Source organism: Salvelinus fontinalis, chromosome 40 (genome assembly GCF_029448725.1).
Source record: "Salvelinus fontinalis isolate EN_2023a chromosome 40, ASM2944872v1, whole genome shotgun sequence".
Classification (NCBI taxonomy): domain Eukaryota; kingdom Metazoa; phylum Chordata; class Actinopteri; order Salmoniformes; family Salmonidae; genus Salvelinus; species Salvelinus fontinalis.
Window position 1 is genome coordinate 24580102 of NC_074704.1, and position 19888 is coordinate 24599989.

The following is a 19888-nucleotide window of genomic DNA, read 5'->3' on the forward strand; positions in this document are numbered from 1 at the left end:
TGCTTCAATATATCCACATAATTTTCCTGCCTCATGATGCCATCTATTTTGTGAAGTGCACCAGTCCATCCTGCAGCAAAGCACCCCCACAACATGATGATGCCACCCCCGTGCGTCACGGTTGGGATGGTGTTCTTCGGCTTCCTTGCTCCCAATGATGAACCAGGCTTGTGGAGGTCTATCATTTTTTTTCTGAGGTCTTGGCTGATTTCTTTTGATTTTCCCACAATGTCAAGCAAAAAGGCTCTGAGTTTGAAGGTAGGCCTTGAAATAGGTACACCTCAATTTGACTCAAATTATGTCAATTAGCCTATCAGAAACTTCTAAATCCATGACATCATTTTCTGGAATTTTCCAAGCTGTTTAAAGGCACAGTCAACTATGTCAACTTCTGGGCCTCCCGGGTGGCGCAGTGGTCTAGGGCACTGCATCGCAGTGCTAACTGCGCCACCAGAGTCTCTGGGTTCGCCCCCAGGCTCTGTCGCAGCCGGCCGCGACCGGGAGGTCCGTGGGGCGACGCACAATTGGGCTAGCGTCGTCCGGGTTAGGGAGGGTTTGGCCGGTAGGGATTTCCTTGTCTCATCGCGCTCCAGCGACTCCCGTGGCGGGCTGGGCGCAGTGCGCGCTAACCAAGGGGGCCAGGTGCACAGTGTTTCCTCCGACACATTGGTGCGGCTGGCTTCCGGGTTGGAGGCGCGCTGTGTTAAAGAAGCAGTGCGGCTTGGTTGGGTTGTGCCTCGGAGGACGCATGGCTTTCGACCTTCGTCTCTCCCGAGCCCGTACGGGAGTTGTAGCGATGAGACAAGATAGTAAGTACTAGCGATTGGATACTACAAAAATTGGGGCGAAAAGGGGATAAAATTCAAAAAAAAAAAAAACGATGTCAACTTCTGACCCACTGGAATTGTGATACAGTGAATTATAAGTGAAATAATCTGTCTGTAAACAATTGTTGGAAAAGTGACTTATGTCATGCACAAAGTAGATGTCCTAACCGACTTGCCAAAACTATAGTTTGTTAACAAGAACTTTGTGGAGTGGTTGAAAAACGAGTTTTAATGACTCCAACCTAAGTGTATGTAAACGTTCGACTTCCATTGTATACGTAACGCCCACAAAGACCGGCGTGAAATTCTAGCATGGACACTCACTGGAGGTACCCACATGGTTCACACAGGGCAGTGTCATAATGAGATAGCATCAGGTATGTTGTTGTTATACAGATTACAGGTCACCTGCAATTATTATATCATCAAAATAATAGCCGTGATCTCATGTTTGGCTTCATGTAAACGTCCCAACGCCAGTTGGCTCTAACAAACTGATATCTCATTCAAGTTCTTTAGCATTTTATGCTAACCTCAGAGTTAAAGATGCACCATGGAGAAATCGCTCCGCCATTTTCTGGTTACTAAAATTCAAATAGTTTGCCTAATTCCAGTTAATGTGACAAAACAAGCGAGTATAGTGTAGAAAATTATTGTACCATCTGAACCTCTGTGAAATACACCCAAAAATATTGTAATTTTCAGCTGTTTGAAGCTGGTGTATAATACCAAAAGTAAAAGAAGCAAAAATGAAACTTAAGAACAGAAAGCATAGAAATAGCTCACATAAAGCAGATGTTGCATTTTGCAGCTTTAACTTTGTCATCAAATCAAAATACAATTACATTTGGTGGTAGCTTTTTCTATTTTCTCTCATTTGAAAAACGACGTAAAAATAAGCACCAGAACCAACCATAAAAACAGACGAGATGAATGTCCCTCTAGGCCCTGACATTGATCAACCAAACAGACAGCCATTTTGAGAGCTCAACCACCAGTTGGCATGATGTGCTGACAGACAGGCACTGTTTCTCTCTGCCTGTGGACCAGAGTCGTTTCCATGGCAACAGTAATGTTCTAGCTGTCCTTGGCACAGGTCGATCTCAACCAAGGCCACAGCGAAAGACAACCCACGTCTTCCGATAGCTGAGCATTTGTGATAAACCAACCGTGAAACACAACGAGGGAATAGATTTATTGCATTTGAATCATTGGCTGTCCTACAGCTGTACTCAATATTTCATTTTTGGCAAGTGTTTGATGAGACACTATCAAAATCTCCATGACACCAATATGAAATGAGGGATTTAAGCAAGGCTTACCATAGCACCAGTCTCCCTTTGACTTCAAAGCTGTCTGTTACGGCATCGATATTAGGAAGTTGTCAGATTTCAGGCAATACATTCAGGAGATCAGCAATACCCCCTCCCCAAACTGACTTCATCTCACTATGGGCCAGTTTGCACTTCAGATGTTGCTTTTATGGGAGCCCTGCTACACTGACGTCTGTGGAGATATTGCTTGACTTGGACATGCTTTATCACATTAGAAGGGGCTTAGGGCTTTGGCACCATGAATCGTCACTGTCAAAAGTGTCCTGGCCACCCTTTAATCAGATGGAGATTTCTGCCAATGGAAATGTGATGATTCAGACGAGACACTTCATACATTCTGTAAGGCTCCTGCTTCCCGGAGATATACAACTGTCTGTTTGAGATAATGTACAGTAATATACTGTATCTCATGCATTTCTAATATATCTACTGAGATACAGTATCATATGTCTGTAATATATCTACTGACAGTAATGTAACAGAATCAGTCATACTCTCCTCTTTATGAATGTAAACAGATTACTCAAATGAGGACACAGCAATTACAATTTTGCAACATTTAATGGTGAGCATTCTCATTTTGGTGCAAAAAGCTAGCGCAATATCTGTACACATTTCTTCCTTTGATCGAAATAAGCAGATATTATATTATATTATATATTATATTATTTTGGTATAACTATGGACAAAAGTGTTGTGCTTTTGATTGCCCTTGCATCGTTGTTAGAACTCATACCCTCAGGAGCATTGGCTGGATTGCCAGACGTATTTGAACGGTCCAAGTCAAACAGAGCACAGTGCTTTAGTTTTGTCGCTTTGAGAAGTCCTGATAATAGCATTCACTCTTTTCTCTGTTCTCTCACTTGCCTGCCAAAATGACATGGGCCCCTCAAAATAAACCACCTCTCCTCCACCGACTGCTTCACTAGTAGATGTTATGAAAAATACACTGAGATAAATTCCTAAGCTTTTATCTCATTCGGGCCCATCCTAACACGTTTATGGACACAGCTGGAAATCCACCACCTCTCCTCTCCCACCCCCCTTTTTCGTCTCTTCTTCTCGTCCTCCCCCACCCCCTTTCCCTCTCCCTTCCCCCCTACCCCTCTTCCCACTGTCCTTCAGGAGTCCTGACTTCGAGTGAGCCACTCACCAGGTGCTCCTCACCAGCAGTCCCCGTCGTCATGGTTACTGACCAGAATCACACCCAATCGTGTGGTGGTTGACACCCTGGAGATGGGTCTCTGAGCCTGAGGGACGAATCCAATCGTACACATAGGACATTTACGCCCTCTATCACTATCTTAGAGGGCAGAAGAAGGGTTGATTGGGTTAATATCTAATGCAGTTTTTATCATTTGAAAAGGTTAAAGGGTAAAGGTTAAAAGACAAGATGGTGCTCGATTTACCAGCGGAATGGTACATGTGCCATCAGAACACAGAACATTTAACCTGGTTATTACCGCTGATTTAAAGATTGCCTGATTGAAAATGCCTTGGTCAGATGTCAGGTGAGATATAGGAAATTAGCCTATTTGCTATATCTCTCTCAGCATATCTATAAGGCAGGATAATTATGGATATCCATCTGGCCTACATGGGGTCCTGTGGTCCAGTGTAATGAAACTGTATAGGTGGCACTTAATGACCATTGGGAGATTGGTGAATTAGTCAGCACTTTGAGTACATGACACATGTTGAATTAGCCAAATCTAAGTTTAATAATACCTATTATGTTTTGATCAGTTTCTTGCTCGAAGAGGAGATGTTTTGACACCAATGTCAACATGTACAGTGGCAACAAAAAGTATGTGAACCCTTTGGAATTACCTGGATTTCTGCATAAATTGGTCGTCAAATTTGATTGAACCTTTATTTAACCAGGTAGGCCAGTTGATAACAAGTTCTCATTTACAACTTCGACCTGGCCAAGATAGAGCAAAGCAGTGCGACACAAACAACACAGAGTTACACATGGGATAAACAAACGTACAGTCAATAGCACAATAGAATAGCCTATATACAATGTGTGCAAATAGTAGTAAGATTAGGGAGGTAAGGCAATAAATAGGTCATTGTGGCGAAATAATTACAATTGAGCAATTAAACACTGGAGTGATAGATGTGCAGAAGATGAATGTGCAAGTAGAGATACTGGGGTACAAAGGAGCAACAAAAAAAAATAACAGTATGGGGATGAGGTAGGTGGGTGGGCTATTTACAGATGAGCTATGTACAGGTGCAATGATCGGTAAGCTGCTCTGATAGCTGATGCTTAAAGTTAGCGAGGGAGATATGAGTCTGCAGCTTCAGGGATTTTTGCAATTCGTTCCAGTCATTGGCAGCAGAGAACTGGAAGGAAAGGCGGCCAAAGGAGGAGTTGGCTTTGGGGGTGACCAGTGAAATTTACCTGCTGGAGTGCGTGCTACAGGTGGGTGCTGCTATGGTGACCAGTGAGCTGAGATAAGGCGGGGCTTTACCTAGCAAAGACTTATAGATGACCTGGAGCCAGTGGGTTTGGCGACGAATGTGAAGCGAGGGCCAGCCAACGAGAGCATACAGGTCGCAGTGGTGGGTAGTATATGGGGCTTTGGAGACAAAACGGATGGCACTGTGATAGACTACACCCAATTGTCTGAGTAGGGTGTTGGAGGCTATTTTGTAAATTACATCGCCAAAGTCAAGGATCGGTAGGATAGTCAATTTTACGAGGGTATGCTTGGCAGCATGAGTGAAGGATGCTTTGTTGTGAAATAGGAAGCCAATTCTAGATTTAATTTTGGATTGGAGATGCTTAATGTGAGTCTGGAAGGAGAGTTTACAGTTCAACCAGACACCTAAGTACTTGTAGTGGTCCACATATTCTAGGTCAGAACCGTCCAGAGTAGTGATGCTAGACGGGCGGGCGTGTGTGGGCAGCGATCAGTTGAAGAGCATGCATTTAGTTTTACTTGCATTTAAGAGCAGTTGGAGGCCACGGAGGGAGTGTTGTATACCATTGAAGCTCGTCTGGTGGTTTGTTAACACAGTATCCAAAGGACCAGAAGTATACAGAATGGTGTCGTCTGCATAGAGGTGGATCAGAGAATCTCCAGCAGCAAGAGCGACATCATTAATGTATACAGAGAAAAGAGTCGGCCCGATAATTGAACCCTGTGGCACCACCATAGAGACTTCCAGAGGTCCGGACAACAGGCCCTCTGACTTGACACACTGAACTCTGTCTGAGAAGTAATTGATGAACCAGGCGAAGCAGTCATTTGAGAAACCAAGGCTGTTGAGTCTGCCGATAAGAATGCGGTGATTGACAGAGTCGAAAGCCTTGGCCAGGTCGATGAAGACGGTTGCATAGTATTGTCTTTTATCGATGGCGGTTATGATATCGTTTAGGACCTTGAGCGTGGATGAGGTGCACCTATGACCAGCTCGGAAACCAGATTGCATAGCGGAGAAGGTACGGTGGAATTCGAAATGGTCAGTGATCTGTTTGTTAACTTGGCTTTTGAAGACTTTCGAAAGGCAGGGTAGGATAGATATAGGTCTGTAACAGTTTTGGTCTAGTGTGTCGCCCCCTTTGAAGACGGGGATAACTGCGGCAGCTTTCCAATCTTTAGGGATCTCAGACGATACAAAAGAGAGGCTAGTAATAGGGGTTGCAACAATTGCGGCGTATAATTCTGGAAAGAGAGGGTCCAGATTGTCTAGCCCAGCTGATTTGTAGGGATCCAGATTTTGCAGCTCTTTCAGAACATCAGCTATCTGGATTTGGGTGAAGGAGAAATGAGGGAGGCTTGGGCAAGTTGCTGTGGGGAGTGCAGAGCTGTTGGCCGGGGTTGGGGTAGCCAGGAGGAAAGCATGCCCAGCCGTAGAGAAATGCTTATTGAAACTCTCGATTATCGTAGATTTTTCGTTGGTGACAGTGTTTCCTATCCTCAGTGCAGTGGGCAGCTGGGAGGATGTGCTCTTATTCTCCATGGACTTTACAGTGTCCCAAAACATTTTGAAGTTAGTGTCCCAGAACTTTTTGGAGTTTGTGCAACAGGAATGTTTTGCCAGTAGCGCTGTGGAACATCCAGGTGAAATTTGATCTGATCTTCATCTAAGTCACAACAATAGACAAGCCTAGTGTGCTTAAACTAATAATACACAAATTATTTGTATTGTTCTTGTCTATATTGAAAACATAATTTAAACATTCACAGTGTAGGTTGGAAAAAGTATGTGAACGCCTGGGCTAATGACTTCTCCAAAAGCTAATTGAAGTCAGCAGACAGCTAACCTAGAGTGCAATCAATGAGACGAGATTGGAGCTGCCTTGCCCTATAAAAAACACTCCACTGTAAGACAAATTGTCTATAAATGGAGTAAATTCAGCACTGTTGCTCCTCTCCCTAGGAGTGGCCGTCCTGCAAAGATGACTGCAAGAGCACAGCACAGAATGTTCAATGAGGTTAAGAAGAATCCGAGAGTGTCAGCTAAAGTTTTACAGAAATCTCTGGAACATGCTAACATCTCTGTTGACTTGTCTACGATACGTAAAACACTAAACGAGAATGGTGTTCATGGGAGGACACCACGGAAGAAGCCACTGCTGTCCAAAAAAAAACATGAATCTGAAGTTTGCAAAAGCGTACCTGGATGTTCAACAGCTCTACTGGCAAAATATTCTGTGGACAGATGAAACTACAGTTGAGTTGTTTGGAAGGAACACAACACTATGTGTGGAAAAAAAGGCACAGCACAGCAACATCAAAACCTCATCACAACTGTAAAGTATGGTGGAGGGAGCATCATGGTTGGGGGATGCTTTGCTGCCTCAGGGCCTGGACAGCTTGCTATCATCGACAAAAAAATGAATTCCCAAGTTTATCAAGACATTTTGCAGGAGAATGTTAGGCTATCGATCTGGCAATTGAAGCTCAATAGAAGTTGGGTGATGCAACAGGACAACGACCCAAAACACGGAAGTAAATCAACAACAGAATGGCTTCAACAGAAGAAAATATGCCTTCTGGAGTGGCCAAGTCAGAGTCCTGACCTCAACCCGATTTGAGATGCTGCCCGATTGAGATGCTGTAGCATGACCTCAAGAGAGCAGTGCACACCAGACATCCCAAGAATATTGCTGAACTGAAACAGTTTTGTAAAGAGGAATGATCCAAAATTCCTCCGCAAGTACAGAAAACGTTTGGTTGAGGTTATTGCTGCCAAAGGAGGGTCAACACAGTGTATTCAATAAAGACATGAAAACATATAATTGTTTGTGTGTTACTAGTTTAATCAGACTGTGTTTGTCTATTGTTGTGACCTAGATGAAGATCAGATCACATTTTATGACCAATTTATGCAGAAATCCAGGTATTTCCAAAGGGTTGACATACTTTTGACAACAGTGACAACAATCCGTACTGATTAATGCAAAACCCTATTCAAAATATACATGGAATTGATTACTTCCTATCACTATGTAAGGTCAAAATGGATAGAAAAGGTGGACATGGCATTGCGAGCGGCTCACAGTATTGTTTCATTTGTCTCTGTCAGTGAACAGATGATTATCTAGGTGGTGTGAAGCCCTGTCACCTGAACGAGACCAATTTATTGTCCATTATGGCAAAGTCAATGCCATCTCTATGACAACCTGTTGTAAATGGGTTTCTGCGCGTCCACGGGCAATCTGGCTGATGTTGTATTGACTCTGAGCCAATGACTTTATTTAACTAGGCAAGTCAGTTTTAAGAACAAATTCTTGTATGAATGGACAAAGCGTTCGATCACGTGACACCATTCATTCCTTCGTGCAGACTCAATAGCGCATTGAAGCCAAATGAAGTCGGTTAAGACGGCGTAACACGCGCAGTTTGAGCTATTCCAGGAAGTGAAGTTGCAGGCTAGCTCAGTGCTGCCTCCTCTCATTGAGTAACTCAAGTTAAAGGCTGACCGGGGTACTACAGGCTGCCATTAGCAACCAACTTTATATTTTTCACGTTTTAAATAAATCGGTTCGAGGACATACATGTATTAAAAGCATTATTGGTACCATGATTGTCTTTAAAAAAATACTATTTACAATAAAAAAATTCCACGAAAATTGTCATTTTCCCATTCACTATAATGGGGGATTCTGTTTTCTGCAAACAGTGCCTGCGGTACAGCAGTCGGCCTTGAACTTCCATGGCGTCAATGAGAGGGGGTATTCATTCTCCCCTGCTCTGAGCCCAGCCTGAAGTGATACGTCTCGGGAATCCATCTCAGGTGGATTGTGTTCATGAGGAGTTACAATGTTGAATGGTTGTCCTTGATAGAACAAGTATGTGTTGGGCAAATCACAAAGCTCCAAGGTACATTTTGAGTAAAAAAAAACATTCTGGAAATATTTACTACGATACATGTACTGTAGACAAGGGCAGGGACATGTGTGACAGAGAAAGTTTTAGACTGTTTATATAATCTGCTTTTGACAAATATCCCCAATCTCTGTGCCTTTAACTATTTTTAGATCTCTGAGAAAGGCAGAAAATGATAGGGTTCTTTGAAATGTGTCCAACCTTTGGATACACCCTACAGATACATTCTGCAAGAATGTCAGGTTTAAGAAATATGACACAGCTGTCCTTTTGTTTTTGTTGCGGGTAGAAATTGAAGAGGTTCCAGCAAACAGTGGGGTCAAAGGTTCCCCCCAGTAAAGATAACAGAGCTTTTTATTGAAACCACAAACACGAGACAGATGGAAATGGAGATACATTTTTCAAGAGCTAAGGTTCCTCCTTATTCATCATAAAAAAACAGAAATATAGTTGTTATTTCAAGTCTTTTTCAGGGAACATGCTATTATTTCTGGCTGTGTATGCATAATAAATTGGGCGTTTTCCATCACTGAAACCGTAAATCACTTTTAAATAGAGCTAATGGGGATTGTGGAAACTGGACTTTCTTGAGTTTGAAAAATCTGCAAAAAGATTGGATAACAACCAAATGATACTTTTGCCAAAAGCTACCGACTGTAACCACATTGAGCGGTAAATAACATTGCCTGGATAGTTTTGTGTCGTTCACTGAATGTGTTCGATATCTGGCCAAACTTACACAGCTTCCAATGAAAGTATAAAGGTAAAACCAACATACATGCCCGACCAATGGAAATAGAGAACAAATCAATCATATTGATTTGTGTGGAACTTTTCAATCCCATACGGAGACGCAAGACTTCTAACAGAAGGTACCCGCTGCACAACCCATAAATATGTCGAGGCAAGTTGAGTGCTCCGAAAAACCTAGATGGATTAAGTTTCCTGGGCTAACTCAGTATATACGCCCCGTATTTAAAGCCAGCCGTTTTGGCCCTCGCTTCTTTGCCACTTCCTGCCGAGCGGCTTGTCATTGAGATTTATCGGCTCATTTCATGTGATGAACAGCCAGACGGGTAGAGGACATTGAAGAACCATCATGCTCTTAAAGACTGCAACCGCATCAGGCAAGGAGCCCGCGACCGCTCCTTATCACCCAGAATAGTTTCCAACACAGGTGTCGCCACCATTTTCATCAGATTAGCCATGACAGATTACGATAAAACACTTCAGCCGACATGACACTCCGTAATACGTAATAACCATGTTGTTATGTTGACAAATCACACTTCAGCTCAACGGACAGTAGTATAACTGTAGCAACTGTGTCAGGCCTGACTATTACTTATTAATAACCTCATTATTACATTAAGAACTGAGATTTAATCTCAATGGCTTCCTAAGAGTGACACGTTGGACGTCATATGGTGCACTTTAAGTCGTCGTGACCTCTCATAAATGGGTCACTTTTCAAGTGAAACATGACCCCCATATCTCCCTGTTACAAAGCCGGTGTCCCAAATGGCACCCTATTCCCTACTTTGTGCACTACTTTTGCCATTAAAGGTTGTGCACTATGTAGGGAAGAGGGTGTAATTTGGGATGCACCCGTCGGCTTTTTGGACTAGTCAGATGCTGTGGAAGCGGAGGGCAAGAATCACAAGTCCCCGTCAAGAGTTCAACGTGGTGTCCGGCTTTTCAAGTCCCCCTCACACCGACCATCTGAACAAACAGACTCTGACCCCTCTCCTGGGCTCGGGGTGAAACGGAGGAGTGGGAGAGGAGGCAAAAGAAGAAGACAACCCGGTGGAAGAAAAGAGAGCGGTTATGTTACAAATGGTACCCTATTTCCTATATAGTGCCCTTCTTTTGACAAGGGCCTTTAGGGCTCTGGTCAAAAGTAGTGCACTATGTAGGGAATAGGGTGTCATTTGGGACAAAGCCAGAGAGCGAAAGAGAGGGGAGAAAGAGCGAAATGTTGCCATGTGACTCAGCAGCCACAGTATGGGTTGATGACCCGACCAGCACGGACGCTCGACAGGTTACTCAATGCAAACCTTATTAAAAAAACGCTAGCAGCCAGACACAACAACAAACATTTCTGGGAAGCGGAGCGCCTGCTGAGGCAATGTGGGTATACATGGAACTCATTTAGGTTTTGTGGACATTTCTTCATCAGTAACTCAGTGCTTAGCCTGGCATGATGGCACTCTCTCTCCATTTCCACTCTCTCTGGTTCTTTTATGTCTTACTCTGTGTAATCCTTTGATTTCTCTGGTTTGGTTGGTTATGGCTGTGGTGGGGTAAGTACCGTACATCCCTACCAGAATGAGCATCTAAAATGTTAGTGAGAATCAAAGCAATAAACGAACAAAAGTGGCACATTCATTAATCCACTACATCTGGGGCCATCGTGATTCAATTAAAAAAGATATACAAATAACGACATTGACATTACTGATGGTACAGCCGTTCACTGAATGCGCTGGCTCACGGCACATCTACAGTACATCTGGAACACAGCCAAACAGAGCATATAATAAATCCCAGAGTCATCCTTTAATTTGAACGCGAATCATGCCCGTATTTGGACACGTAAACAATCACCTGATCCCTAAGACTCCCCCCCAGCGCCTCCACCCCTGCAGCCATCTCCTTTCTCTGAGACATGAGTTGCTTGTTGTTCCTCCCAGAGAAAAAAGCAAACATTGTGTACCGTGTCAAGGACAATCACGATTTCCCCTGAAGAGCTCTTCCAGGAAAAACTGGCTTAACAACAACAAGCTGTGTCAGGGCCATCGACAGAGTGGTTGTGCAGGGGGTGTGAACCCTCTGCTCTCAATTTCGCTTTATGTTTTCCCCATGCACTGACTGTTTAGACAAGCAGGTTTCTGAGGAGCACATGGCACCTCTGTGCAGTTTGACCTTATAAAGCAACCATATAGAATGAATAAAGCATGCATACGGAACGAATAGAGCATGCATAAGGAGGCATGAATGAAGAATGCATAAGGTGTGAATAGAGCGTGCATAAGGCGTGAATAGAGCATGCATAAGGCGTGAATAGAACGTGCATAAGGCTTGAAAGAAGAATGCATAGGATGAATAGAGCATGCATCAGACTTAAACCTTTATTTAACTAGGCAAGTCAGTTAAGAACAAATTCTTATTTTACAATGACGGCCTACCTCAGCCAAACCCTCCCCTAACCCGGACGACGCTGGGCCAATTGTGCGCCGCCCTATGGGACATGAATAGAGAGACATGAATAGAGCATGCATAAAATAGAGCATGCATAAGGCATACATGGGTGGGTTGCAGAAGATTGCATAGCTATGGCATAGCTCTGCCACACTCTTGCAGTTATTGTTTTCAACATGGGTGTGGTGGACAGTGGCCTTGTGGGTAACCGAGTGAGGTCATGATCGCTCTGTGCATTAGCTTCCTGCCCTAACTCAATTTGTGATGGTGCCGGCAAACTCACCTCTATACTAGTCTGATATGTTTTTAATGCAGTCTTCTCATTTGCCCCCACTCACAAGGATGATGTTATCCATATCCACGAGGAAGCCTCTATCGTACGTGACCCCATTCCAAAACAGGAAACAAGCAAAGCCTTTTAAAGTGAGACTGGAAAGGTTTGAAAATTATGCGGCAAGTCATATTCTGGCTGAGAACAGGACGGACCAGATGGCTTCCTCTGTCTGACGGACTATATTAAGCATGGCTAATGAGCAGGCTGACAGCACGATGATGACCTCATCCATCCCTATAGCCTACTCTACATTTCTTTTAGCGCTGTCATGCACACTTAACTGGACTCCGGAACGGAGGGGGGAAACGGGGGAAGTGGCCATTTATCTTTTGACAAGGGCAAGATTAGGATATGATACAACGGCAATGTGGTTCTCTGTTCTGCTCTGTTATTGATCAGGAAGACAGAAATCAACCGATAACAAGTGTTAGCTTACTTGTTGTTTTTAGCATTAGCATCCTGAAGTGTTTCTCATAGTTTTGAGTGTTAGCTTCCTGAAGTGTTTCTCATTGTTTTTGGTGTTAAGTCTCTTAAGAGAACCCTGCAGAGAGATGAATACTGTATTTATCTGTGCCTCTGGCGCACAGGAGTCATTTTCTATCTGACTGTGAAAAAGGCTTTGCAATGTCAAAACGCATAATGTTGTAGAGATGCGCACAATATGGCGCTACATGCAATATGCCTATTGTGCCACTCCAGCAATCCTGACGTCCTTGGCGTAACCTTCTGTAGACTCCTAGTTGATTCAATCCCAAAATATAAGTGAGTGACTAAAACAGACCCTTGCGGTGTGCCAGGTAAACCAATTGTAGCCACACGCACAATGTCCTACTTCAAACGATAACGTTTCAAACGTATGCTAATGGTTCACATTCTGTCTTACTACTATTGCGCTCTGAGCATTTGGAGCGAAATCGAAAGCAGAACGTAGCTGGGGCTGATTAGCTGGTTTGGAAAAAAGAGACTTTGAAAATGAGGCAATCAGGGGAAAGGAATTGGCCTCAAGTGACAGCGTCAAGAGGGGGGGGGGGGGGGGCATTTTGTTCTCGGAACCTTGTTGTTGTGATATTGGCGTGGGAAGTCAGAGTGGTGGAATTGCAGACTTGTGAGTCACTCATGTGCCTAGGGCTTTGTTTGGGGATGGGGTGTGTGTGTGTGTGTGTGTGTGTGTGTGTGTGTGTGTGTGTGTGTGTGTGTGTGTGTGTGTGTGTGTGTGTGTGTGTGTGTGTGTGTGTGTGTGTGTGTGTGTGTGTGTGTGTGTGTGTGTGTGTGTGTGTGTGTGTGTGTGTGTGTAGAGAGAGAGAGAGGGAGGTTAGATAGGGGGCAGGCAGGGAGCTGTTATACTGCTTAGGGTGCTCATTTAGCATGGGATACGCCGCAGCATGACAGCACAGAATGGAATAGCTGTCTTTGAACACAAGAGAGAAGAAGGGTGGACAACTTTCCCAGTTTCTATCCCACACCCCTCCCTCCTATATACCTACACTGATTAATCAGGGAAATAATGCGAGTTGATGGAATATGTTAAAGTGTGTTGACTCAACAATCTCTGGTCGAAGTCAGCTGAATTTGAACACGCTGGTTGAGTGAAACTGCAAACTCCTGTTTGCTCAACACAACTCAAAACTACACCCATCATTATCATATCTCCCAGCATGCTCTCTTGCAGTTTGATTCTCAGAATAGTTTGTTTTAATACCTGTGTTTTTGCATGTACTTGTATGTGATTGCTTGATTAATCTTATGCTACACAAACATAAATAACTCACATTTTTATAAACTGGTTAAAAGTTCCAATTGCTGGATGTCCTCCCTCTCGCTGGATTACAATAGGAATTTGCAAGCATGCATAATGTGAATTGCAGGCTTGATGTACCCAGAGTTTCAGACCACTGTGTTAGGGTGTAACTAGTCCACAAAATAAAGGCTTTATGCCATACGTAATGTCATAAAGAGTTTAATTTTAAAGATAGCATTCACTTAGCGAAGGTTCTAGAATGAAAAACAATTGAATACAATGACCATGTCTCTGTCACTAACAAATACAGTCATGGGTGGTAACTACAATTCACTCGAAAGGCAAGGCACTCTGGGAAATATGTCAATAAAGTAGAATAGATTGAAAACACACAAGTTGAATTGTATGTTCACTCAACCTAAAAGATTACAGAAAATTCAACTTGAGAAGGTATGTTAGTTCAGCTATAGGTCCAAATATTGAGAGAACTCACAATCCTATTGTTGCTGGTTGCCTTACAATTGTACGTTGAATCTTTTTTTAATTAGAATGTATAGGTCATGTAAGAAGAGCCTTTTGCTGTTGGCTAACATTTCTAAACAAGTACATTTGATTTAATAGTATTCTTATGAATGGTCACTGAAGCCCTACCTGATAAGCGGATATAATGTGACTGTGCATATATACTTACTCTATTGTTTGAGAGCAGTGATCCATGCAGTAGAACATGAAGGGAGTTTCAACTGACGTGAGTCACAAAACAAACCTCACAAGCACATATGTGTGTCATAAATCTGGGTCAACTATTTTGTTCAATTCAAATGGATGCTGTGTCCCGATTTACTGTCTGACGAATGAAAATAGGAAATGTCACAAAGAAATTACATCTTGAAACGATACAATATGCACTTTCATTTCAGTCTGTGGTTGTTAACAAACCTTTTTGCTGGAAGCATTCTTCCTGTCTTGTGAATACAAAAGTACTACATCTGGCATGATCAGAATAGGAAAATACGCAGATGAGTTTTGGCGCTGTAGCCTAAGAGTATTCAGAAAATTAAAAGAAGATATTCTCACATACAATATGTGCATTGAAATTTGTTGCTATAGTAGTACGGAGCCCCTGGAGCAAATTAGGATCAAGTGGTTTGCTCAAAGGCACATCAACAGATTTTTCACGGCTCGGATTTTCAAACCAGCAACCGTTACAGTATTGCTTTTGTTCATTTCATGACAGCAGTTTCGATACTTACTGTGGGTTTTTTTTCTTCTTTTTTAAAAAATCAGCCCACTCAGCTATTTATCTATACATCTTACCAGAAAAATCACCATCCTCCATCTTCCTTTCTCCTCTTCCCATTGTCAGGGATGACTGGAATCGAGGGAGCCTGGGGTCGGGTTTTCTGCTGGGCCAGTGAAATCCACTCCCAGAAACTAGGCTAGGATTACCCCAGTAAGCTGGCACTGAACCCCCCCCCCCCCCCCCTCCCCCTCCAGTTTCCCAGCCCCCCAGGAGCACTAACGCCCAAGCCAGAAACGCTTTTGAAAGCCACATGCAGCAGATAGAGTTGCCAGGGACTCTGTCCATTTCCCCAAAGGCCAAGGCTTCTCCTGTATCCACCTTGGGTTATAGCCTATTTTGGCGACAACGATCGCTTTGGCATCCGAGCCCCTTGACACAGAAAGACCAAGGGCAAACAGGGCAAAATGTCCTGTCAATATCGAGTTCTGAAAGGGAAATCGGCAACAATTTACTTGAACCCTCCATACATAAGGTTGTCATAAGGCTGTCATTTGGAGTCATACCATCTGTCATTTGGCATGCATAGGTTGCTATGACAGCTTATGTCAGTTGTTAAATGTTGCTATATGTGCTGAAGCAAAAACATACACATTTGAAGAGGAGGATTCAAAATGATTTCTCAATCTCATTTAGCCTACTCAAGTTGTCAAATGTAAAAATGCATCTTATTTGCCTCAAATGCATATCAAAAGTTACATTTGATATGCTGGACCATACTAATCACCACCCAGTTAAAAGCACAAACACAAACATCTGAATTTCCATGGAGGATGGAGTGGTTAATGAAACGCTGATTACGGATCATTTTGTCCAGCAGAGCGTTCATTAGCATCATTTTGAAGACACCACTCGTGTGGGTGAATGCTAATGTTGTCTCATCCACCCATCCCTCCCTCGGCTATTTTGTAAGCTATACTGACATTGTTTTTTTTTATACCTTGATTAAAAAAAAGATTGAGGAAAGAAAGTCTATCAAAAGAGGAAATAATGTTTGTATTTTTTTAGAGGCACTTTCTGGAGGGGATTAGCGTATAACAGTGGAGGCTCCTCAGAAGAAAAGGATAGGACCATCCTCAGTGAATTTCATAAAATGTTTAATTGTAAAACATTAAAAAATACATCCTTTTTATACTAAATATGATCACGTCACCAAACACACTATTTTGCAAAAAGCGTCTACAGTAGCCTCAACAGCACTCTGTAGGGTAGCACCATGGTGCAGCCGGGGGACAGCTAGCTTCCGTCCTCCTCTGGGTACATCGACTTCAATACAAAACCTAGGAGGCTCACGGTTCTTACCCTCTTCCATAGACTTACACAGTAATTACGACAACTTGCGGAGGACGTCCTCCAACCTATCAGAGCTCTTGCAGCATGAACTGACATGTTGTCCACCCAATCAAAGGATCAGATTATTAATCTAGTACTGAAAGCATAAACTACATCTACTGCAGAGTATAAAATGTGGTGAGTAGTTGACTCAAAGAGAGAGAAAGACAATAGTTGAACAGTTTTGAACAAATTAATTTCTTCCAAAATGAAGGAAGTTTCACTTAGCTAGCAAATGCATCTAGCTAGTTTAGCCTAATGAAACACCCTGCTCAAACAGAGGGATGCTATGTTAGCTAGCAGGTTATGACTATCCAACACAACACTGGAACTCTTTCAAGTCAAGGTAAGCTTTTAGTATTACTAATTTATTGCCACCGGGGCCTGCTGGTGTAAATGCTTAATGACTGTACACTAACATTACTGCATGATTGTAGCGCATTTACTAACGCGTTAGTTCTATTACCTATGCTGACTATGACGTTACGTTAGCTAATATGGTGACAGCGATGTAGGTTGTGTTTAGCGGTTTGGCATTGCAAGGTTTTTTCATCTGGTCACATACAGCTGATGTGTTGTGCATTGACGTCCACAAGCGAAGGGAGAAGGTAAGAGTAGTAGAGCGCAGAGAAGTAATACAACGTGGCTGCTATGAAAGTGAACTGTGTTTACGCGTAACCAGGGGTGTATTCATTCCTCCAATTCTGTTGAAAAACATTTCTCAAACGGAAGCAACCGGAACAAAACGGGGATAAACATACCTGAATTTGTCCAGTAGAAACTCTCGGTTGCAACTGTTGGACTAATGATTACACCCTATATCAGCTAGATGCAGGCAAGAGTGTGCAGGGCTGTATTGATTGTGTCACTGTGTGTCCATGTGCCGGTCGCCTCAAATTTGTCTCTCGACCTACGTTGTAAACTTACATTCATAGGCTAAGTTGTAGCAACCTCACGATGGGTATAGGGAAAATTCAAGTATCATGTAGTAGCCTAAATCTATCGCTTTTACATTGAACTGGGTGAATGGAATATTAATGAGAGTCATTCAATATGCTGTAATATAAATAAGGCCATGTTCATGAAAACAAAAATAAACGTCACTGACCGCCACTGGCATATAACTAGAACAGATGATAAGCAAACAAGTAGTGAAAGTGAACTTTAAAAGTACTTTAGTACTACTACTACTTTACTGCTGTTCTCGAATAAATGGCTTGTTAAACACCATAACAACATGAGTAACACATTTCAACCACATGGTTTGTGTCAGGCAATGTTGCTGTTTCCTTCTGCATTTGGAAGAAGCCGCATTTCTGACACCCACAAACCCTCAGAGCGTACTGTAGAAATGGTTGCCATGTGACTTCATAAGTGGCAGGGGAAAAAACGTCTCAAACTGCCTAACGGCATCAAAATTCCCCCCTAAGAACACTTTCACTTCTTAAGCATGACTCTCACTTCCCCTTCCTCTACTGTCTTTGTGCAGTAACTGTGAGAGGAGAGAATTTAAACACCTGTCTGTAATGACAATGTCACACAGTGAAAAGGATGTGCTGTGTGGGTAGTTGTATTGGTATGAGTCTCAGGTCTGGAAGGGGGATGATGTGTGACCTACAACTGAGTGAGATCTGGGGTGTATTCACTAGGAAGCAAACAGACAGACACGGAGAGGGACTACCTGAACTTGTCCAAAAGGAAAATCTCGTTTTCGTTGCGAAACGTTTTTCTCACGGTGTGCACTAATGAATACAACCCTGAAGACGTGCTGCACTGTAAGTGAGAATGATAACACATTGCTGAAATACTACCGTTTCTCACACTTAAAATACTTTCTGCTCTGTGAGAATTTAAACATAAAACATAAAACAATAAAATGCTACATTCAAACTTAATGTACTAATAGGTACAATACAAGAACACCTCAACAAAATCTGAAGACGTAGGACTAGGTATGTGACTTCTCTTGAGTCAAAACCATGTGAAAACAATACAAAATCCAAATGACAACCAAGAAACACAAAGAAATCAATCATTTTTTTTGCACTTAACTCTATTTGAAAGGCTACATCAAAAACAATATGGAACAGTGTTATGCCACGGAAAAACTTGTTCAAAACACATGCAGATGAATATTGCATTCATGCAAAAGTAAAAGCCAGTTCTGCTAAATTAATTTGGAGGAAATAATTTCATGGCTCATTAGAAATTGTCGTAGTCAAATGTTGGGAAATACAATATTTACTGCTATTTGTCTTTGAACTTGTCACGATCGTGTGGGGAATTGACGGACCAAAACGCAGCATTTGGAAAATAAGCCATCTTCTTTTATTTTAAAGACGACGAAGAATAAACACGAAACACTTAATACAAACTAACAAAACAACAAACGATCGTGACAGAACTACTCACCAATACAGGACCAAGCGGCATGGAAAGCGGCAACAGGACCCACCTACACAGGATTCGTGGACATGGGAGGAGATACTGGATGGTAAGGGGCCGTGGGCACAACCGGGAGAATATCGCCTTCCTCGTGAAGAGCTGGAGGCAGCTAAAGCCGAGAGGAGGCGATATGAGGAGGCAGCACGGAGACAAGGCTGGAAGCCCGTGAGTACAACCCAAAAATTTCTTGGGGGGGGGCCTTAAAGGGAGTGTGGCGAAGTCAGGTAGGAAACCTGCGCCTACTCCCTGTACTTACCGTGGAGAGCGAGAGTACGGGCAGACACCGTGTTACGCAGTAGAGCGCACGGTGTCTCCTGTACGCGTGCATAGCCCGGTTCGGTACATTTCAGCTCCACGTATCGGCCGGGCTAGACTGAGCGTTGAGCCGTATGTCATGAAGCCGGCCCAAAGCATCTGGTCACCAGTGCGTCTCCTCGGGCCGGCGTACATGGCACCAGCCTTACGCATGGTGTCCCCGGTTCGCCTACATAGGCCGGTGCGGGTTTTTCCACCTCCCCGCACTGGTCAGGCGACGGGGAGCATACAACCAGGTAGGGTTGGGCAGGCTCGGCGCTCAAGGGAGCCAGTACGCCTGCACGGTCCGGTATTTCCGGCGCCACCTCCCCGCCCCAACCCAGTACCACCAGTGCCTCCTCCACGCACTAGCTATATGGTGCGTGTCTCCAGCCCTTTACCACCAGTGCCTAAACCACGCACCAAGCCTCCTGTGTTTCCCCAGAGTCCTGTGCGTCCTGTTGCTGCTCCCCGCACTAGCCCTGAGATGCGTGTCCCCAGCCCGGTGCCACCAGTCCCGGCACCACGCACCAGGCCTACAGTGCGCCTCAGCCGGCAGGAGTCTGCCGTCTGCACAGCGATGCCTGAACTGCCCGTCTGCCAAGCGCCATCTGAGCCATCCGTCTCCCCAGCGCCATCTGAGCCATCCGTCTCCCCAGCGCCATCTGAGCCATCCGTCTGCAATGAGCCTGCAAAGCCGCCCGTCTGCCATGAGCCTGCAAAGCCGCCCGTCTGC